This window comes from Sceloporus occidentalis, unplaced genomic scaffold (genome assembly GCF_023333645.1).
Source record: "Sceloporus occidentalis isolate IW3139 unplaced genomic scaffold, rSceOcc1.0.p SCAF_5, whole genome shotgun sequence".
Lineage (NCBI taxonomy): Eukaryota > Metazoa > Chordata > Lepidosauria > Squamata > Phrynosomatidae > Sceloporus > Sceloporus occidentalis.
The window spans coordinates 39,924,480-39,948,261 of record NW_028316985.1 but is presented as its reverse complement, the minus strand read 5'-3'; the positions used below and the strand labels follow the sequence as shown (position 1 = coordinate 39,948,261).

The 23,782-nt window shown below is 41.1% G+C and overlaps 1 long non-coding RNA gene across 1 annotated transcript in view; it reads right to left on the bottom strand.

Moving 5' to 3' along the window:
- Positions 1-19,618, bottom strand: part of LOC149312019 (uncharacterized) — an 87,323-nt gene extending 67,705 nt beyond the window's left edge. Inside the window, exons 1-2 of the long non-coding RNA XR_016281222.1 lie at positions 19,474-19,618; positions 19,246-19,361 (exon numbers count right to left, since the gene is read on the bottom strand). This is a non-coding gene — a long non-coding RNA (uncharacterized LOC149312019). The remainder of the gene's footprint in view (positions 1-19,245; positions 19,362-19,473) is intronic.
- Between the last annotated feature and the right edge of the window lie 4,164 nt (positions 19,619-23,782).

Below are 23,782 nucleotides of genomic sequence, written 5' to 3'. Positions count from 1 at the left end.
AATGGGTTGTGAAATTCATCTGCATCCTTATAAACCCTGGAGCTCAGAGAAAGAGAAAGCATGAGTGGGGCAAGACTCAAATGGATGAACAAAGGAGAGCCCTCAGTTTTTCAATAATTATTTTATAATTTTCTATTTAAAAATCACCTCTTACAAAAATTTCACTGTAATCACATGAAACCATATATAAATCTAAATACATTTAGGTTGTACTTATGATATTTTAATTTAAGAGTATAATTTTTATTTTGCTAGTTATTTACGTACCAACTGTTGCCATTGTTTTCATTGGTATATGGAAATTACAGTTGACAAGTGACATTAGTACAAAAACATTGCTAAGGATTCTGTATGGTGTGATATAGGAGAAGATCAATGGCATGTGTGACACCATGCTTTGCCTTACTGGGTGACACCAACCTTAGTGTTGCCTCTGTAGTCAGAGAGTGTAATTACCGGTGAGGGGGCAAAATGAGAGCATTGCTCTCTTAAATAAGAATGTTGCCCTTGATGAAATTTTCTTCCAGCCTCAAAATTCATTGACAATAACATAAAGCGTTAGCGGTACATTTAGAAATACAGGTGAGGCATCCAAAGTAAAGGGACAGGCAAAGTAACCAATGGAATGCAAACACAGCAAATATAAGAGTTTTAGGTATGAATATTTTTCTGTGTCTCACTCTCTGCAATGCTAGAAATTTGAAGATTGAAGGAAAATTTCATGTGAGGGGAGGAAAAATATGGGGGTGGGTGGGTAATGCCTTCATTTTGCCACCCCTATAGCCATAACCTTGACTTAGCTGCTGAACAGAGGGAATCCTACACTTGAGGACTTGTTTTCCTGGAGGTCTCTCACCCCCCCCCCCCCCATGACACAAAGTAAAGCAACCTCATTTGGCTCCAGTTGACATGCTTTGCCTCTTCCAATGCCTAAATATGTCTCTAGACTGTACTCTTCAGACATAGGAGCTAAAGCCTCATCCTGGATGGTATAAACACAGTTCTGAGAGACAGTGGCATCACTAAGGGGATGGGGGGGGGGGAATGAAGAACACACCAGGTAACACCTTAAGGAGAGGTGACACCACTGCTCCTCAAATATTCATCTGTTTCCTTTAAAACACTTTAAGAAATGGTGGGAGTGCGGTGAAGCTCAGTGGGAGGAGAACTGAGAAGCCTCAGAATGTTTTAAAATTAAAATTTCAAAATTTAAATTCTTTTAAAAAGAATTAAAATTAAATTTTATTTTTTTTATTCTTTTAAAATTTTCTTTAAAAAACATCACATTTTAACCAAACCTTCACTAAGTATATGTGAATACATTTAGGTTGTGCCTATGATACTGTAATTTGAAGGTATGGTTTTAATTTTGCTAGTTGTTTATATCACAACTATCAACATTTCATTCAATGGAATATGGAAATTTCAATTTGTGAGCAACCTTAGTGCAAAAAAGCATTACTAAGGATTCAGTATGGTGTGAAATGGGAAGAGGTCAATGGCGGGGGGGTGACACCATGAGTTACCGCACCAAGTGACATTAACCGTAGTGCTGAGAGAGGGACGCTTTGTAACTTCAAGTGGAGAAGCCAAAGTACTGCTTCTGTTTTACTCCAACAAGTCAGCTTTGTCTTCAGTTAGCCTGGTGTGTTGGTGTGTGTGTGTGTGTGTGTGTGTGTGTAGGGGGGGTACTTCTTACTTTTCCAGACATTTCCTATACGATAACCAAAAGCAAAAATGTAGCCACTGTGACTGCAGCACCATCATGGTCATTCCTCTGCCTTCTCTTTTATCATCTGTGCCTAATGAAGGAGGCTCTGAGTTTCAAAAGTTAATGCAATGCATTTGTGAAGTTTTTCATTGGCCTAATAAACATATTACCACAAGACAGATTTGGGAGTTTTTGTTAACTGAATTTTGTCTTAAAAATCAGTTACAACAATTAAAAAATAGGTCATTCAATTAAAAGCAGCCTGTAACAATCTAGGGCCCAATCACACTACATGAATCATAGAGCTGTTATTCTACTTTAACTGCCATGGCTCCAGCCTATGGAATCCTGGGATTGGCAGTTTATGGAGAGACATTTGGATATCTCTATCAGAGAGCTCTGCTATGTTTTATTGTTGTTATTATTCAACTTGAAGTCATTTCCACCTCATGCCAATCCTAAAGTGGAACTATCATGGTGTTTTCTTGGCAAGATTTGTTCAGAGGGTGGTTTGTCATTGCCTCTGTCTGAGGCTGAAAGAATGTAACTTGTCCAGGATCACCCAGGTGGTTTCCATGGTTGGATGGGGATTTAAACCCTGGTATCTTGGAGGCTTAGTCCAGCACTCAAACCTCTGTTTCACCAAGCTGCCAATCCCAGGATCCCATAGGACAGAACCATGGCATTTAATCTGGAATAATTGTGGTATAACAGTGTAGTGTGAATGGGCTCCAGGTAATTAAGACCTGTTCTTACTCCAAAATCAGGGAAAGAGCTAGATGTATATCGATAAGGATGAGGCCACTCTAGAAAGTGCACCAGCTCTTTTAACTGCTATAGATTCAAGGGTGGTTTAAAAACAGCTTGGCCAGGATCCTGCATCTATTTCTTTAATTTGGGGCAGTTAATAATCAAATGAACATTTGCAGAAGGCAAAAGGATAATTTGGCTAGTATGCAGGGCAACTGGTCCCAAGGCACAGTCAAAGGCATGGGCAGTTCTTAGGCAGCGGACAGGTTGTTCTTGCCCTGCTCTGTAGGTAAGCTTCAAAGTATTTAAAGAGATGGTGTTGTGGCTTACAGCCATGACTTCAGCTACTGCTAATGGATATTAAGAGGTAATTAAAGATTTTAAATGAAGTTAGACAATGGTCAACAAGTCAAATCACACGGGGGGGAATAAGAACCCACACACCCCATTATACAAGAAAGGTTGCTTAGCTTTCTGTATAGTAAAATGACTTACTGACCAATATTTTTGCCAGAAATAGGGCTTTGTAATGGCAGCAATTTTCCTCAATCTTAAGAAAACTGTCTTAAGCTAATCATATTAGCATACCTCTATTTAATGTTTAAAAGATTAATCCCCTGAATGCTATAATTCAATTTTAGTTTCATAAATTGAAAATTTGCTAGTATTATCCTGGGCACCTGTGGGTCAGATCTACATTGTTTGCAGTAATGCTCAAATGAAGTGTTTGCCTTAATTCACAGCCAGACCTCTGAGCATGTTAGTCATGATGTAAATCAGGCAGCCATAACTATGTCCCTTCCTTTCTCATATAGAGAACATTTTCTTCAGATGCCTGCAGTAAATTGGACACCCTCTTATTATGTACACTGTTACTTCAATTAGAAGGCAGTATAGAAATGCCTGACACTTGGCAAAAATACATACATACATACATACATACATACTATAATGAGAAATGACAAAGTGGCCATTGTGAAGAACAGCAAAGAACAGGAGAAACTATAGAAAATTACAGAAGTAACTTTGTTACTTAACATGAGCAGAGATTATCATTTACTGTGCTCAGTATTCCAGTCTAGAAGTGGGCATATTTACCCACAACCTAACATTCGGAAAATACAATACAGCCTTATATGCGAAAATGGCCTATAGACAGGTGGAACATGGGGGAACCATATCCTGAAGTGAATCATATATTTGGATGAGACATTACTGGAGAATATATTTTACTGAATCATCTATCCAGTTATGTTTTTGCGGTTGTGTGTGTGTGTGTGTGTGTGTGTGTGTGTGTAGGGGACTGAAATGTTTGGATACAGAAGGACTTTCTTAACTTTCATGGGGTTATAGCAAGAGGAATGTATACTGACTACAATAATTTCAAATACTGATTATTCAAAAAGAAATTAAATTTCCTTGCTACTAGCTGGGGTGGGTGCAGTAGGAAGGGGGGATATCTCGGCAGATTACCTGTTTTGCATTCCTGTTAAATCCCTGGCACTTCTATGTAAAGCTGTAGAAAAATCCTGCTGAAATTCCAGAGACCAAGCATCAAAAAACCAACTCTGCAAGCCAGTGTTGACAATAACAGGCGAGTTTGCTTGACAGTCAGACTCAGGATGTGTCCCATCAATTTCATTCACAAATGGACTTCTATTAATAATAGAAGAAAATCTGCTGGTATTTTATTAATATTATAACTATTCCCAGTTATTTTCTCTTTTTCAATTTTTTAGGGGGGGGGGGGACGGAAGCTTTTCAGTTATTCAGGCATTGTATTTTGTACAATTTGAAACACTAGTGTGTTTCTGTGTGTGTGTGCATGTGCGTGTATACACATACGTATGTATGCACACGCATGTGCACACACACACCTCTGTTTTTTAACAGGCTGCAGCTGTGGTAAAAATCAATGAAAGAGGGTAGTACTACAGTACTTCCATTTTTTCAAATCAAGCTACTGTAGTTTCTCCTGTAAGTCAGAAGTAACCTCTTCCTTTCAAGGTCAGTAAGGCATTAATCACAATTCTTTTGAACATGCTTCAAATATAGCAGGTGAGAGCTCTTCCCAGAGCTGCCATTTTCATTTGTGAAAGATGAGCTGGCTGCAAGTAAAGTCAAATCATCACAAAAGGCCCAACACTGTCTGATGTTTTTGACTATGCACTTGAGAGTTTTTCACACAGCTAAAAAATGTGACTTAACTTGCCCGGTTTGAATCCTCTTCTGAGATGCAGCCAGATATTGTTGCTCACATTTTGCTGCTGATCCACCCCCCACCTACAACCTGGCTAGAAGCCACACTCAACTGGCCAATTTGCAAAGTTAGTCGCTTCCTGGCATTGCAAATCATCCAGCTGAGCTTGTATTCTAGCTGAGTTCTAGCCTGTTGTTGTTGTTGTTGTTTTTGCAGGAGGCAGCATTGGTAGCAAAACGCAAGTGATAATATCAGGCTGCTTCCTGGAAGAGGATTCAAACCAGGCAAGGTATGTTGCATTTTTTAGCTGTGTGAAAAAGTCCTTTGTCAGTGAGACAGACAGGTGGAATGGGCCCCAAACATGGCTAGCTTAGACTGACAAAAGCAACCAGAGACAGGACTAGATTTTGAGGTGGCAGAGGCATTTAAAACGGTGCTTGGTGTATTTTAAAAACTAGGGCAAATTTAATCTTAACGAAACCTTGGATGAAACCTAGAGTAAATTCTAGTGATACCTGTTTTGGAAGTTTGCATTAAGGAGAGGCTAAGCTGTTTGCTTTTTCTTGTTTGATTTCCTTTGCTTTCAAAGGTTGCAATGTATTCCCAGTAGCCAACCCCAAAGAGCAGAAAATAATTAGTTTTTAGAAGTAGGGAAGTGCTTCTATATCTGTTCTGATACAAAGCTTTCCAAGTACTCAGCTCCCAGTGTCCCTTCACTTCTATCTGCCTATATGTGCTTGATTCTGAAATGAACCTACCATTGTAATCAGATACGTTTCTATGCAAAGTATAATTCCTCCAGTTGCTCACAAGGAGTTAGTCATCCACATATTTCAACCTGCTGATTACAATGGTTTATTTGGGCTGGCAAGAGATTGCTGAAGTGGTAACATCAACCCACAAATAGTTTTTCATTCTTTCCACTAAAAAAATGTTTGGATTCTAAGCAGGCCCAAAGTTTGAAACTTGCAGAATAAAAGTTTATGTCACCTGAATGACATTTTATAATGTAAAACTTTCCCACATCACTTCGAGATGAGACTACCTAATAGAAGGTTGTTACAAATGAGGCACACGATGTTACGTGCATTGCCAGCTGAACAGAAGCAGATTGTGAGAGAGCCATATGTCCGCACTGGTACTGGCCTAGAACAGCCAAGTACACTCCTCCACAGGGTACCCAGCATTTTATGCAATACTTTGAAATATGACAGCCATGCTTCACATTTATTAAGGTGAAGAGGGGCCCAGAGGGAGGGAACAGTCATCTGATCATGTTATTGACTTAATGAAAGAGAAATCTGCTAGGTGGTTAGAAAATATCAAAATATTCATTTTCATACGGGAGGGGTGCTTTCTGTTAAGAAAGGTTTTATCTTCTGTAGAGGAGAATTATTTTTAAGTTGGTTCATGGACAATCCATAAACTTTCATTCTCCTCTTGAGCATGATGAGATGCTATTTTTTGTCATGAACAGGAAAAGGTCTGGTTCACATGTCGTGTGTCTGAATCCTTTCCCTCTCCCTCTTGCTGTTCCAAAAAGAGAAATAAAGGTCAAAATTAAGAAAAGGGGAGATGAAAAATTAAAAAGGGACACTCCATGTTTTGAAACCACTTGCAAAATGAGGCTCTGCTTATAAAATAAAAAAACTGCTTATAAAATCAAATAACACTTTTAGGAAATATATTTTGAGACCAGGTTTAATTAGAACCCAAATTAAGTCAAGATTGGATGGGGATAGAACATACCAGGCCATGAAGTAAAATAAATAAAAGAGAAATAAAATTGAGCTTATCCCATGGCTTAATAAATCAATTTTCCTCTACCCAGTTTAAATCTTAATTCAGGTGGCATCCTGATATTATCACAAGGTTTTTGCTGCCTAACTTGCCACCCGAATACAGCGCGTGTCCATTCCCACTTCTAAGAGCGCTTCTCCCAGCTCTTTTCAGATCTAGGAGTTTTCTGAGTTAAGAAAATGGCCTCCGGAGCTCTTCTGGAAGCATGGATGGATCCGGGCTGTATTCAAAGGTGCAAATTAGGCGGCAAAAACTTTGCGATAATATCAGTTTGCCACCTGAATTAAGATTTAAGCTGGGTAGAGGTAAATTGATTTATTAAGCCATGGGATAAGCTCCAATATTGCTTGCTTGTTTGCATTTTCACTTTTTCATTCTTTCTTTGTCTAAGAAGTCTCAAAAGAATTTCATACAGCTCAGACTATGGCTGAATCTATGGCTGTATCCCAGCTCCACCGAGTAGCATTCTGCTCTGGTCTGACCCCTTTCCTACCATATACACCTGTATTAATCCGAACTGACAACAGTGTGGAAAACCACATGATATTCACATCATATAGTCACATCAATTCAGGGGGGTATTTGTACAGTGTTCATATGTTCCCTGTATTGCTTTATGTGCAGTCACACAACCGCACCGGAGTTTTCTTTTGTTTGTTTCTGCCATGCATGCACATATTCTCACAATCAAATAACCCTTTTCTGTTTTCCATTGTTTAGTCCACTCTCCTATACTCTCAATGGATTGAGTACATGCCTGGGTGGTTACCTCAGCCTTCACACCTGTTGTTTCTGTCCCTCTAATTTGCTGCTGCATTTTCTAAAATTAATTCCCAGGAAAGTGGATGTAGATTGATGGTATATGATGTAATCTTCTATGTAAGTCCTATTGAATCCAATAGTGCTTACTCCCAAGAAAGTGTTTTGTATTGCTTGCCCCATGAGACTCTTGTCACTTTACTCAAAAGAACATTTGAAAGGAGACAAATATTCAAAGATCAAAGATTGCAAGGTAGAGGGGAGGGATAAAAATGTGCTGCCCTTTCTTGTTTTTCTCAGGTGAGCTGGAGCCCAGGAAATACATCTCCAATGATTTCCTGCTGTCCACCCACCAGTTGATGACCACTTACCAACCTGGCTCCCTTCTTACCCCTCTATTTGCTGACCTGCAAATCTGTGCAGTGATGCTGGTAGAGAAGGGGTGTGTGCGTGAAATATTGACCTGTGAATGTGTACAAACACCAGATCCCTCCCCCCTGACAAAGCAACACCACTTTTTCCAGATGCGGATACAAACAAGGGACCTACCCTTCTGTGACCTAGGTGATCACTCACCAGTTTGGCCCCACACTCCTCCACCTCAATTCCACTGCAATCCCAATTTAGGGATCAAACCATATGTTCTAAAAACCCAATATTTCCCCAAAACAGTGGGCTAAACTGTGGCTTTGGAGTCTTTTTTATTGTCCTAAAGCCCTCAGGCATCAAAAAGAAGTGTTTTCACTTGGAAGGAGAAGAACATTGTGTTCCAACAGGACTGATATCAAGGTAAGGATGCATTATTTAGCCTCTGTAGATTCAGACAAGGTTTCTTGAACTATGGCCTCCTGTTTCAGTTTAAAAAATAATAGTGGGCTAATCAGAAACAAATTTGCCATGTTCTTGAACCCAGCAGTCCCTGTGCATTTTGCTCGTCTATGGAATTAAATCACATAGAAAGGGAAAAGCAGATTATTGGCATTGTTCTCCCCTGTTAGATTATGTTTCAGTAGCATTTGTTACCATCAGGGAGAGAATTCCTAAAGGAAAAGAAGATCCCAGTTTACACGGCTGATGACTCTCACCTCAGCAAGTGACAGAAAATCAAACATGGTGTCTTATGGGGAAAAAAAACCAGGAGGATTACACTTCACAAAACAAATTTAACAAACAATAGAAAAGCTAGGTGATTGCCACTGAGAGGACTACGAACACAGACAATAGCCTGAGAATACAGTTGCACAAATATGAACTCCCTTGTAGTCAGTTATGTAGTGTTTTTGTAAATCTTGATGTGATAAAAATAAAATTCTCACCTAAGAAGTCAATCATATAGGTCATAGGAGGAATGGAGAACAGGGAAATTGCATGCTTGAACTTCTCAAAGTTAATGTAAACCATATTTCCCAGAGGCAACAGCAGTGTTATTTATGTGTGTTGGATGTCAACATCTAGCAACTCCTGGAATGTATTTTTCTAAATAGCTAGAGTGCATCTGTACCGTGAAGCCAAAGATAGCTCTCCAGGCTTAAATATCATCTAGACTATATGTACCCAATAGGTATCCCATAGTTGGTAGACTACAATTCCCTTCTTCCCTATCCATCAGTTAAGATGGCTGTAGAAAAAAGATTTGTAGTACATGTAAGAACATATGGGGCATATAGATGATACTGGGAGGTGGGGACTCTCTCCTGTCCCTTGAACACCCAGCCACTCCACTTAGCCAATGTTTGAGCACAAGCATGTTCTTCTCCTGCTAGATCACCAGGGTATTCTAAGGGTTAGTGGTAGTAAAACAAGGGTGGGCAGACTTTCAGCTGTGTTTTTTCATTAGGAACCCAAAGTTCATCAATTGCACCCAAGAATCAAAATGGTGGTTCAAGAAAGCTAATAGAGAACTGCTGAACAAGTTGCCTCTGATCACAAGCTTAGTCCTGAAATTTGCTTTTAGTAGCAGAACTGGAAAGCAGCAGATTAGAGCAGGCATAGTGTAGTGGATGAGTGCTGACTAGGACATTAGGAGGCCAGGGTTCACACTGTCTCAGGATTACAATAACTCAATGGTAAGCCACCTTTGAACAAATCTTGTCAAGAAAATCCCAAAATTTTAGAAACACCCTAAATCAGAGTCAACCTGAAGGCATATAACAGCTATAAACAACAAATCAGAACTGGAGATTGCATACAAATCCTTTTTACACACAAATCAATTCCTATTACCACTTCTTCATTTCCTTGATTTAATTGGTGTAATCTAAGATGGAAGAAATGCTTTTTGTTTTTTGACTCTCACCTTTCTCTCTGCAACCTGGTACCTCCATCCCATGTTGAACTAAAACTCACTCTTTACCCTCATGCTGCATTTAATTTGCATGGGATGGCTATAATTTTGCTATGTTAACAAATTTTACAGACACTGATGTAAACATCAAATCACTATAGAGTTTTTACTTCTACAGTGGAAAGATAACCAGAAGTGTGTGTAAGAAAATTGGATGTGTGAGTAATAGATGTTCTGTGCAATGACGAGTGATGGGACTTTGTTCTGAAAGGTTTCAAGGCCAAACTTGCCAAGCTCTCAATGATCACAGCTTTGAACTGAATGGGCTGTGTTTACCCAGTGTGCTTTCCTGGTGTTTCCTTTCCTAGCTTTCTTCTTATAATTATTAGTTCCATTTGATATATCTGATTTCTAGTGTCCAGTGAAGTGACATCTGAATGGTGGTGAAGATGAAGAATATTGAATAGTCCCATCTCTAAATTATTTTCACGTTTAATTTCCTTTTCTGAGAATTAGTGTAACTCCATTTCTCTGTCCAAGGACCAATTGTCTATAGTCATGATGACTTCACACAAACGACCTTTACATTGGCTTTGTATTTCCCATACCATCAGTTTGAAAAGAAAAAAATACCATTGGCTAGAAATCCAAAAGCACGACATATTACATATATTTTTCCTGGATTGTGATATTTCATACTATTGAATGTTCCCATAAGATAAAAACTCCCTGCATATTAGGAAGAAAGAGTCTAGCATGACAAAAATGTAGTTGTTTTGGAGGAGAAGGAGAAGGAGGATACAGGAACTTCAGGGCAGAAATATTAGGAAAAGAGAGGATGGTTCAGGTCCTCTAACATAAGTGTGTATACAAACCGGGGGGGGGGGGGAGATTACATGGTCCTCCATATACTGCTTGAGTGCAACTCCCAACTTTCCTCACCATTGGTTATGCTGCTTAAGATTGATGGTTCATCAGCATCTGAAAGACTGCCCAATTCCCATCCCTGATGTAGGCCATGGAAGGGCAATTTGTGATCTTCCAGGTGCTGTTGGATTGCAACTCTCATTAGTCCTAACTAGCATAGCAAATGGGATCATGGGAGCTGCAGTCCATTAAGAGTTGGAGAGCTACATGTTGCCAACCTCAGATACAGGCAATTATCAGATCCTATCCAAACAGAAATCTAAGGAGGTTTTCTTTAAGGAGGAGATAAGATGCTCTGCTATAGAAAATCAGAGTACAACTGGAGTCTATACAAACCTATTACAGATCTGAGGCAACCTGGAGTAACTAGCGTAGTGTAACTTCAGGTTGTGATGTTAACTTAGATGTGTCCCATTAACAGGATGACAACCTCTCTCTGATAGTAGAGAAACTGCTGACATTGAGAAATCTCCTAAACAGAGCTCAAAATTAACTAATTAATTAACTAATGAAAGCATTGCTCTTCCTAGATTTTTCAAGTGATTTCATCTGACTTTCTGGATCTCTCAATTAATGCCAGATTCTTAAGGTTTTTTTTTTAAAAAAAGGGTTTTAGTGAATTAGGATGCTATAATTTATTAGAATATTTGGAGGAGGTGTTAGGAGCCCCTCTGTCACAATGGAAAAACAGGGAACTCACCAAAGAGGAATTCAAATAGCCAGCATGTGTAGGGGTAAAATCAGAAAAGCTAAAGCGCAGAATGAACTCAGGCTTGCTAGAGAGGTTAAAAACAATAAAAAGGGTTTTTTGGACATGTCTGTAGCAAAAGGAAGAAAAAGGAAATGGTAGGGCCACTGCGTGGAGAAGATGGCAAAATGCTAACAGAAGACAGAAAAAAGGCAGAATTACTCAACACCTTCTTTGAGCCTTATCACATATGGGGGGTTTGCAGCTCAGATCCGCAGTCACTCCTGTTCTAGCAACGCAAAACATTACAATGTGAATTTGCATTGTTGGGCCCGCAGTCACCCCGGATCTGAGCTGCAAAAAGCTCCAAAAAGCTCCGTGTGATAAACCTCTTTGCCTCAGTGTTCTCAGAAAAAGAAAAGGGTGCTCAACCTGAGGATAACGGATCTGAGGACAGAATAGGGGGATTTCAGCACAGAATAAGTAAAGAGATAGTACAGGAATATCTTGTTAATCTAAATTAATTTAAGTCTCCTGGACCAGATGAACTACAGCCAAGGGTATTAAAAGAACTGGCTAATGTAATATCGGAGCCATTGGCAATAATCTTTGAAAACTCCTGCAGAACAGGAGAAGTCCCAGCAGACTGGAGGAGGGCAACTGTTGTCCCCATCTTCAAGAAGGGGGAAAAAGAGGATCCCAACAATTATCATCCAGTTAGTTTGATATCAATACCAGGAAAGATTCTAGATCAGATCATTAAACAGAGAGTCTGTAAACATGTAGATGGAAATTCCATAATCACAAAAAGTCAACATGGGTTTCAGAGAAACAAGTCATGCCAGACAAATCTGATCTCTTTCTTTGATAAAATTACCAGCTTGGTAGATGAAGGGAATGCTGTGGACATAGTATATCTTGATTTTTATAAGGCCTTTGACAAGGTTTCCCATGACATTCTTGCCAACAAGCCAGTGAAATGTGGGCTAGACAAGGCAACTGTTACATGGATATGTAATTGGTTGACTGGTCAAAGCCAAAGGGTGCTCAACAATGGCTCCTTTTCATCCTGGAGAGAAGTGACCAGTGGGGTCCCACAGGGCTCTGTCCTGGGGCCAATGTTATTCAACATCTTTATCAATGACTTGGATGACAGGATTGGGGGCATACTCATCAAATCTGCAGATGACACAAAATTAGGAGGAGTAGGTAACACCCCAGAGGACAGGATCAAAATTCAAAATGGCCTGAATAGACTAGAAAGCTGGGCTAAAGCTAACAAAATGAAATTCAACACGGAGAAATGTAAGGTACTGCACTTAGGGCGGAAAAATAAAATGCACAGATATAGGATGGGGGACACCTGGCTGAATGAGACTACATGTGAAAGGGATGTGGGAGTCCAAGTAGACCACAAGTTAAACATGAGTCAACAGTGTGATGCAGCAGCTAAAAAGGCCAATGCAATTTTAGGCTGCATCAATAAAAGTATAGTGTCTAGATCAAGAGAAGTAACAGGGCCACTGTATTCTGCTTTGGTCAGGCCCCACCTGGAATATTGTGTCCAGTTCTGGGCGCCACAATTCAGAAAGGACATTGAGAAACTGGAGCATGTCCAAAGGAGGGCGACTAAAATGGTGAAGGGTCTGGAAACCATGTCCTATGAGGAACCACTTAGGGAGCTGGGATGGTTAGCCTGGAGAAAAGAAGGTTGAGAGGTGATATGAGAGCCCTGTTTAAATATTTGAAAGGCTGTCATATTGAGGAGGGAGCAAGCATGTTTTCTGCTGCTCCAGAGAACAGGACCCGGAACAATGGATGCAAGCTACAGGAAAAGAGATTCCACCTCAGCATTAGGAGGAACCTCCTGACAGTAAGGGCTGTTTGACAGTGGAACACACTCCCTCGGAGTGTGGTGGAGTCTCCTTCTTTGGAGGTCTTTAAGCAGAGGCTGTTAGGGATGCTTTGATTGAGATTTCCTGCATGGCAGGGGGGTTGGACTCGATGGCCCTTGTGGTCTCTTCCAACTCTACGATTCTATGATGTTTATCACACTATGCTCTTAAAGAGCTACTATTCCAGTGTGACTCCTCTAGCAGCCTCCTGTTGCATGCTGGGATTGGCAGTTTTAAGGAGCTGAACTTCTCTGCCTGAGAATTCTAAATACCCCTCCTTAAAACTGCCAATCCCAGCATGCAACAGGAGGCAGCTAGAGGAGTCACACTGGAATAGTACCTCTTTAAGAGCATAGTGTGATAAACATCTATGATTCTATGAATCAGTGAAACAGGAAGGCTTGCTGCCTCAGGGGAAGGAGTACAGTATTAGGCATAGAACAATAGCATCAGATGGTTCTATTGTTAAGGCTGCCTAGGAAGAGAGAAGGGTTGTTGCCACTCTGCAGAAATAAAGCAGTTTGACATCACTTTAACTGCCATGACTCAATGCTATAGAATTCTGGGCTTTTCTAGTCTGGTTGGGCACCAGAAATATATCAATGCCAGAATTCTATGGCCTTGAGGTTTGGCAGTTAAACCAGTGTTAAAATGCAAGCAAATTCTATTACTTCTGCAGTGTGGCAGCTGAACTTTCAGGAGCCCATCTCAAAGCAACAGAAGAAGCAACAAAAAATGGATAAGAAGTTTTAAAATGTGAGTCATGGAATTGAATCAATTGGGGATGGAGTGATTATATTGATTGTATTTTGGTCTGGTTTCTATTATATACTCTTGCATAATATATAACAGAAACAATCTTGTACATACAGTTGGTCCTCGGTATCCAAATTAGATCCATTCTGGACCCCTGTGGATACCAAAATCTGTGTCCACATTGCCCTCAATGGTGGCACATGCATGCAGCCATGCCACCATTACGGACAGCCCCCATTGTCCTGTGGCAGTGTGTGCATGCAGCCACTCTGCTAATGGGGTCAACAGAACTAATTATGGTGCAGCCATGTGTACACGCTGCCACGGAACAAGGGGGGCTGTCCCTAAGGCCATGTGCACACACCATCTTTGGGGACAATGTGGGATTGCTGTCTGTGGATGCTTGGAACTGCAGGTGGCATGTCCAAAGACACCAAGGGCCAACTGTATAACCTTGTATAATATTATTGTGGTGAGCTGCAATGGATCACTTCGTAACCTTGCTTGCAGAGCACTATGCACTTGGATAATTAAGGTGCGTTACAGATGCGCCGAAGGGGCGTGCTAGGGTTAGGAAGGGGCGTGTTAGGGTTGAGAAGGGGAGTCCTTTCCGGATGCCCCTCAACCCTAATACGGACCGAGTCCGTACAAAATGGCGGCGCCCATCCACACGGGGGCCGCCATTTTGATGTCACGGATGCATAGCGTCCAGAGGTCATGCGGTGGAAGTGACACAGTGAGTGCGCGACTAGTGACACAGTGAGTGCGCGATCAGCGCCTCACGGCGCCACTTCCGGGTTGCAGAAAGAAGCACCATTTCAGTGCCTATTTCTTGCTGCGCCCGGGAAACACGCTGTTTGGCCACTGCGGTTCCTGGACGTAGCAAACGGCGGTGGCACAGCGTCCTTCTTGGGTGCTCTGTAATGCACCTAAGTGAAAGGTTGTCCTCAAACCCATCCATCCCTCTTGACTTCTCCCCATGTCCCTATACCTTTCATTCTGCTTCTTTCCCCCTCCCATGTGCTGCTCTAAAGTCAACAGGACAACCTTTTAGCCAACCTGCATGCCATTCTCAGTAAATGCCAAGGTGTGCCAATTTAACATTTTAATCAAGTTAATTAACAACAGCCCAGCTCATTATTTAGTTATGTTCACTGGAATGAATTATTTCCCCAAGTTCTAACATTTAGAGCTTTTGTTGCTGTTGCCTTCAATTTCTGACTTATGGTGCCACCAAGACAAAATTCTCATGGAATTTTCTTGGCAGAATTTATTCAGAAAGGGTTTGCTCTTCCATCTCTGAAGCTGAGAGAGTGTGACTTGCTTAAGGTTACCCAATAGGTATCCATGGCTGAGAGGGGATTTAAACCCTGGTCTCCTAATGTTGTAGTCCAATACCCAAATCACTATACCATGCTGGCTCTGCTCTAATTATTTTTCAGATCTCACATTCCAAGCTCTGCTCCTAAATTACTTGGTCCAATCTATGAGACCACGGCGGGGGGGGGGGGGGGATTCTTGCTTCTAAATGTGTAACTACATGTGTGGAAATATTATATGAGAACTCTCTTGAATGACTCCAAATCTATGAAAAAAATCTTTTATAGAAATATGCAGCTTTTCAATCAAGAGCAGGTCTTTTGTGATCAGTAAATTGCAGCAGATTAGCACTGTTTTAAATAAACTATATTTGCATACCCTCAAAAAGGGCAGTCCATTTTGAAAAATGACTGTCCTAAATAGTTATTCAGAACCTCCAGTTTTGTTAAGATGTTTTTACTGAATAGAATTTGTATTCTTTGATTAGTTTTCTGCTAGCGTGGAGCAAATTAAAAAAAATGCAAAAGCAAGTCTTATGAAGCCTAACCAATTTCTTGTCATTTTCTCCTGTGAAAGTAGCATTTCTAAATTTGAATTTCTCCCGTAAAGGAAGAAAACTCATGCTAATATAAAAAAAAAAATATTCAAGGCACTCTACATTATGGCATTTTCACCCATTACATATTCCGAGCTTTCTCCAGACCCTGCGTGCACATCTTTCTGTGAACTGAAGGAACACCAGTAGATGGAGCTCAAGAATATCATGAGTAACTCTTGCATTTTGTATAATGATGGAAACCTGTTGGATTCTAGTAATGGGTTTTTGTGCAGTGCAATATTTAATGATTGTCAGTAGCGAACCAGCATAAGGTCAACTGGATGTACATACTAATGTACACCCCAGGCTGATTCTTCTTCTTTTCCTGGATAGCTTTTTCTTAGATATACATCCCATAGTGGATTCTTTTCCGTGCTGAATTTCACATTATTTCTTAGGGCTTGGAAAAGTTACTTTTGTGGACTATAATACCCAGAATCCCCTCACCAACATAGCTTTATTCTGGGGATTTAGTTCAAAAATGTAACTTTCCCAAGCTGTATTAAGGCTGTATCTCAAAACTGATAATACAATGGCAAGGTATAATTCAGAGAGCTTTAAAGCAAATAGACAATAAACAGCAGAGGCATGCAAGAAAAATGCCTTCATGAGTATCTGGCATGCCAGAGCTATGAACCTTTTATTTCCTGCACATTTGCCTCAATCTTATACTAAAATCCGACTGTAAGCCTGTTAATCCACCTTCCTTTACCTATGTCTTTTCTGTTTAATGGAGGAAAATTCCATAATGAAAGATGTAAATCATCTACAGGACCATATTAAGTGGGCATGGTATCCAGACGTCAGCTATGTTCTAACATAGGATTGTCTTTCTATACGCTTCAGTATTTGATCAGGACACTAGATCCGTCCTTGTCATCTCTTTTTGGCTGACATGCCCAAAATCATGAGGAGCACTATGCCTCCCCTCTAGTCCTCTGAAAACAGACCTGGGACATCCTAGGAGAAGCCCCATCTGCTCCCAGTTCTGGACCATGTCATGTCATAATTATTCTTAAGCATGCCTCATTTAGTTTGATACACACCAGATTGAGAAAGATCCCTTGATGATAGCAAACATCTTGGACTGCTGGAATGTATGGACAAGGTGAACGGATGTGTGAAATGGACGTTAATAGGACAACGCACCGGTTGCCAGACAGGTGTGCTGCAGGATTGGCATGACTGAGTGTCAGATGAAGCTGCAGTTGGGAAAAAAAGGAGGGCCTGGCTGATCCAAGCAGTACAGTTTTATTCGGCCCAGATGCCTGACAGGTCTGAGAAGAACTCAAGTTTTGGGGGCTTTGGGGTGCCAGAAAGCTGTGCTCATTCAGCAGTGCTCACAAGGTCTGCAGCATTTGAAGAAAGACTGCAAAGTGGCCGATACAGCTGCTGTGGCTTCCACAGTAAATGCTGACACAGTTGCTCTGATCAGGGGCTGTTTCTCTTCATCGGCAAAAAAAGCATCACACAAAACTTAACAGCCCCAGTTTCTGATTGACTGGGGGGAAAGGATAATCTAACACTACTACTACTACTACTACTACTAATAACAATAATAATAATAATAATAATAATAAATTTTATTTCTACCCCGCCCTTCCATAGGTATGATCAGGGCGGCTTACAAAATTTTTAAAACATTCCAATACATGATAAAAATACAGTACAACAGTTAAAAACATTACTGCAAAAACGGGAACAGGAAAACAATAAAATATACATGTCAAGGGCAAGGAAAAGAGAGAAGGAGTTTACAACGGTCCGGGGTCGAAAGGGAAAAGGAGGGCAGGAAAATAAACAGACAATCTAAGGTGGGAAGGCCAGCCGGAATAGATATGTTTTCAGCTGTTTCTTAAAGACAGCTAATGAGGCGGCGGAGCGAAGCTCTGCAGGGAGTTTATTCCAGAGAGAAGGGGCAGCAGTAGTAAAAGCCCTCTGTGAGGTCCGTATCAAGTTGGACCTAGGGACCTCCAACAATTTGGTCCCGGAAGTTCTGAGTGTGCGAGGCGGATTATATGGGGAGAGGCGGTCCTCCAAGTACCCTGGACCCAAGCCATTTAGGGCTTTATAGGTCAAAACCAACAATAACAATAATGTATTTATTGCAGAAATGAAATAAGATGAAATCCAGGATGCGTACAGGGAGAAAATGTTAAGTGAGATGAGTATTGTAAGGAAACAGCTGAAGGAGAAAATAAATGTTGTTGTTCCATCTGCATCTTAGGGAGTAATGCAGGGGGAGTAGTATTGACAGAATCAGAAGATAAAGCAGAATGGGCACATGTAGGAACTGTGTTTATGCATGTGTTTTTGTCTTGGGAAAAATGTAAGAAGGGATCAGCAACTGAGATGGCAACAGAATATTAGCAAGGGAAGATAAGAAGTTCAAACCAGATAAAGAAGGAATGATGCCACACAAAGAAGGAATGAGAAGTGTGGAATAATTGAAAGGCACAACTGTCTTGGAAGTAATATGTGCATTTCGAATATTTTAAAGCCTTAGGAAGAACAGAGAGGAGGAGGGAAATCAGAAAAGACAATTAAGGACTGAACTAGAGATTAAAACTGACAAGAAGACCAGAGAACCAATATTGCTCACTAGGATGGATTTGCCAGAGCTTAGAAAATTACCCTTTTTGAACTACAATCCCAGAATCCTCTCCATCCAATGAGAATTGTAAATAATAAAAAAGATATTTTCAAAGCTCTGGGACTTCTTTTACTGGAGATGCAGGTGACCTCATCCTGAACTTATGGGGGAAAACTTGCAAGGTTCTGTGTTCATAATGGACACCATTGTTCCTCATAAGTGTGCATGTGAGGAAAGGCTGTAAGATGGAGAAATGCTCAGACGGCCAGAGAGCTACCGCAGTGGCCACCATGAGCCCGGCAATTGCTAGCCCCATGAGCCATCTGCCTTTTCCCTATGTTCTGAAAACATGCATTCATTTCAAGATGGAGGAGAATGTATAAAGATGTCTCTGAGGGCTATTATCCCAGGAGTATCAGTATATGGGTGGGTGGGAAAGGAGCACGAGGGGAATGAGCACCAGCAACCTAGACAGTTACTACCACCAATGTAGGTCCCAGCTAGAGAGTTTGGCCCAGCATGATGGGGTGAAGCCTGAGCATTGCATTTTCTTGCCCTCTGGCTCTGCACAGCTGGCCCAGCAGTTTCCAGCTCAGCTCACTCTCTGGCATCACTTACTAATCTGTGACAAGTTCAGTATGTGCCCAGTGCCACAGAGTGAAGGAACTGACATTGACTCACCCAGGGCAGCTAGCGCTTCTTCCCAGTTCTACATTTCTACATCTAGGCAGTAGATGGCTCTCCAGGCAACTCAATGAAACCAGGCTGCACACATTTTCATTTTCTTCAGCTGCAGCCTGCATGGCATTCTGATTCCCATCCCCCTGCTTGCTTTCGCTTTCTCCCCCTTCACCCTTTGGATCTGTGATCCCCTCTACACACACACACACACACACACACACACACACACACACACACACACACACCATTCCTATCTTTCCTGTGAGCCCCCTTCACCACTTACCATTTGCAGTCCTTTGATTTTTCTCTCCTCTCACCCGTCCTGCATTTCCTTCCTTGCTTCGTTCCATCTCCTGGTCCCCTCTTGTGCTTTCAAAATGCATTTGAAGACACATTCTTCTAGTGAAAGATAACAAGAATGAATTCTTAGGTGGCATAATTCTTCAACTTGCAGTCTTGAAAGTAAAAAAAAACCTTTTAAAAAAATCTCCCTGCCCATTCTTATACTCACATTCTTCTACACCACAAGTGAGCCTTGCTGTTCCTGTGCCATGTTCTGCTTTCAAATCTGTTCCATGCTCTTCAGCTTCCTGTATCTTTCAATGACCACCTTAAATTCTCCTTCTTTCACACACTCAGTGGTGTTAAGCTGCACTTTATAGCCTCTTTTCAAACCATTTAGACTTCCTTTCCAACACTGTGAGATGGAAAGAAGCAGTTTCTTAGGTATTTGTAGATAGTAATTTAATTTTCCAGTAAATATAGACACAGGAATTCATATATTACAGAAGAATTGGCTTGGATATTCTGGTGCCCTCAGTTGGAATGGCTCATTTTCAGTCCTAAAATGAGAGTCTACAACAGGAGATGACTTGGATCCTTGTGGGAAATAAAATGTCTTCCTTCATTTCCCATGGATTTTGGTGATGTTGGAACTCCATTGTCAGTTTGCCTATCAAGGCATCAGATCAAGAATCAGTCAGTTATAGATGGGCAGGGGTCACACAAATCTAACAGTGTGAGCAAGATTCTAGTTCAGTGGACTGCCTGTGCAGGAATTTTCTAGGTGTGATCTGACAGAGAAACAGAAGTGAGACAAGATGGGAGCATTGTGGGTCTGAGAATGCCCAGTTTATGTGCTGGTAGCACTATCCATCTGTAAAACCATACCATATTCTTCCCCTGAACATCCAAGTACAGAGGAGTTGGACAAAGCAATACAGTAAAGAAAGCTGATAGGAAGAAATTAATCTCATTTGAAATGTGGTGTTGGAGAAGAGTTCTATGGCTTTTATGGACTGCTAAAAAGACAAATAAATGAGCCCTAGGAGAAATGAAGTCTGAACTCTCCGTAGAAGCCAAGATGACTAATCTGAGACTGTTATACTTTGGCCATATCACGAGAAAATGTGAGTTACTAGAAAAGACAATAATGCTTGGTAAGGTGGAAGATAGTAGGAAAAGAGGAAGATGACATTCCAGATGGATCTCAATCAAGGAAGACTCAATGAAGGAAGCCATGGTCCTGAGTTTGCAAGACCTGAGCCGGGCTGTTGATGATAGGGTGACTTGGAGGTCTCTCGTTCATGGGGTTGTCATAAATTGAAGATGATTTGACAGCAGTAAACAACACAGAGGATTTGTGCACCTTCACAATGACAGACACTGGAAGCTGATGGAAGGCTTCTCCAAATAGGGGAATGTGCTGGGAGGCTATGGTGTTTGTTGCTGTAATTCCTGTTTACTTCTGCTTTTAAATATCCAAATTACATTTCTGTTGTCCTGGATTATTTTCTGTTAATTCACAGCCGCAACATTCCCCCTGCCCATGCACATCTGAGAAATGGCTACAAATAGCTCTGAGAAGGAATGGATGTGGAGGCAAGAAAACTCAGAGAGCTATACTGTGAGAACTTACACTCCTTTAGACCAGATTGGATGAGTCTCAAATGTATCTTCCTCAAGGGGAAGAAGAGAAAAGAAAAATGGTATGAATGGTGCAGTACAGACCGCCCCTTTGGGGAAGTCTGCAGCCACCCCTTTTATCTCCAGGTTGGGGGCAGGGCAGCCTCACTGGCAGTCCTACGGCTCCAATCCGGAGCTTTTCCGGACCACAGAGAAGTGGCAAAATGCCGCTTCTTCGTGGCGTGGAAATGGTGTGTCCTTGGGGCTTCATACCCCTCGACACCCCAGGAGCCAGAGCCATGGGAGAAAGGGGCTGCAGGAGATCCTTCCTGCACCCCACCCAGGGCACCGTAAGTGGCCTGGGGTGGCGTGGAGATGTCACACACCTGCCACGCCATTTAGACATGGTGTGTGTGTGATGTCATGGCAGCCCCCGTGTAGATGGGCTGCTATGATGATGCTGCCACCACATACTAGGGTTGCGGGGTGCGCGGATATTCCACCCCCGGGCAACACTAGTACGTGGCCAGGCCAGCACAAAGTGCCAGTCTGGATTGGGCCAATGAGACCTCCACAGATTTGGGTACTGTTGTGAGGGGAACCTAGCTCTGTCTTTGAGACGCATGGTGAAGGAAAGAGTTGCCACTTGCTCTCCAATAAAGATGGCTGTTGCTAAAGTCATGTGTATAAACCTCAGCAGTAATTAAAAAGAAGAAGATAGGAAAAGGGAGAAGAGAATGAAAGCATGCTAGAGAAAAACTGGGAAAGAGAGAGAACACAAGGGGAAGAAGACATATGAAAGATGGAATGAAAGACAGATTGTCCCACAGCTTGTTGATTTGGTGCAGTAAGTGTGTTAAAACTTAACAGATCAAATACTGGCTGTAGATCTCTATAGTGTATTTATTTATTTATTTGGGAGGAGTGGTCTGACAATTATTCAGAATCTTGGCTGTTTTATGATTTCATCATCAGGTGTCCACTTCCTACTTTGAAAGGCTTGATGATTTCATGATTTGATACAAATAAAGTTTGCATAAAATTTTGGGCATATTCTGAATTGTTCTAAAATGAGATATATTTAATGGGAACAGTAACAATTCTTACAAGAGAAAGCAAAATACACTTCACAAATATTAGTACTAGGCAATGGAAGGTAGACTGAAATGAAATGAAATTTGGTGGGGGCCATATATCAATTCTAGGTTCACTCACCAATATCTTTAGGCAAAAGACTCTCAAGTAGTGGGTGATGCAAAAGACCTCCTTATCTCTGAGACCCTGGAGAACTGTTGTTTCTACTAGTCAGTATCGACATTACTAGATGAGACAGACAACTTCCAGTATAAATGCTACAACCCATATACCTATAGAGTGGAAACCTCAAAGACTGATCTAGTAAGATCTACCAAAGCAACACAACAAAAATTTAAACCACTTCACCAAGTGGCTCTGTATATGCGCCACCAGCTGTGAAACTACTGGAATACATTTATTTATTTCTGGATTCCATGTCTCACATGGCTATATCTTTGAATTCTACCACTATGAATTCTAGCAAATGTTGTATGTCTACACTATGGCACTGGGGACAGAGAAAGGAAGTCATATGAACTGGGGGATAGTTATAGATGAAAATGCACTGAGATTATGAGACAATCTACCATGTCCAGCAACCAATGTGATCACTGGATGCGTGATAGTTGTGCAACCCTGTGAGCTTGTTGATAAAAGACTTCAGTGTGCCTTCATTTCTAGTGATGTCAAAGTTACACAATTACACATGCACAGCTTTTTAAAAATAAAAGTTGCAATCTCAAGAATGCAGTCAGTTCCTGCCGCTCTTATTGTGACTACATCCTGTTTTCAGAAAAAAGTGCAATCTAACGCATGACTGCAACACTAAGGTAGTGGTTTCATTTATGTTGGGTTGCCAATGGGTTAACATCATGGTGTCCCACCACCATCATAGGCACATTTGATGAGGACACAGGAAAGATCCTTCTTGATGGTTGTTCTCAGGTTGTGGAAGTCCCTGGCATGAAAGGTTCCAGTTGGCCCCCTCCCTCCTCACCTATCATCAGCAGGCAAAAAACCTTTAAATTCAGTCAACCTTTATAATTAATGTGTCAGAAAGGGCTCTTAATTTGGGGGGGGGGGGGGGAGGATGCCTTTAACGTTTTTTTTACTATTTCAGTTGTGTCTTATATTATTTTAATTTTGTGTTTTTAACTAAATTGTTGTTTAATTGTTGTTTTTTGCACCAATAATTTTTAGTTGTACCCTGTTTTTAATTCCTTGTAAGCCACCTTAGATCCTTTGCATGGAGAAAGGTGGAATATTAAATAAATAAATAAATAAATAAATAAATAAATAAATAAATAAATGCTCAGAGGCATAGCCATGTTTGTCTGGAATGTTAGTATGCAAAGGGATCATGCAGCACCTTTGAGACTGTGTGAAAGAAGTGGTAGCATGAGCTTTCATAGACATGGTCAACGTCCCCAGATGCAGTAGTAGACCAAGTCCATGGAAGCTCATGCCACAACAGCCTCTTTCATACAGTCTCAAAAATGCTGCATGATTTCCTTGCATACTAAATACATTAAGTGCTCAATATAGGGATGCTATTATCCTCTTTTACAGATGGAAAAATAAGTCACAGCAATAAGAAGTCTAAACCAAGATCGCATAGGAAATGGGTCGCACAACCAATGTTGTTAGGAAATATCCTAACTGTAAAACCAGTCATTCAGACCCAATTACACTTCTTTTTCACCAGTGCAAAATATTGCTAAAATACTGAAGGGGTTATACTAATAAAAAGTTGAAATGGTCACTCCTTTTAAACAAATCTCTTTCCTACATATCTTCTCCCCCCCCCCCCAAAAAAAAAGACTAATTTCACATTCCAA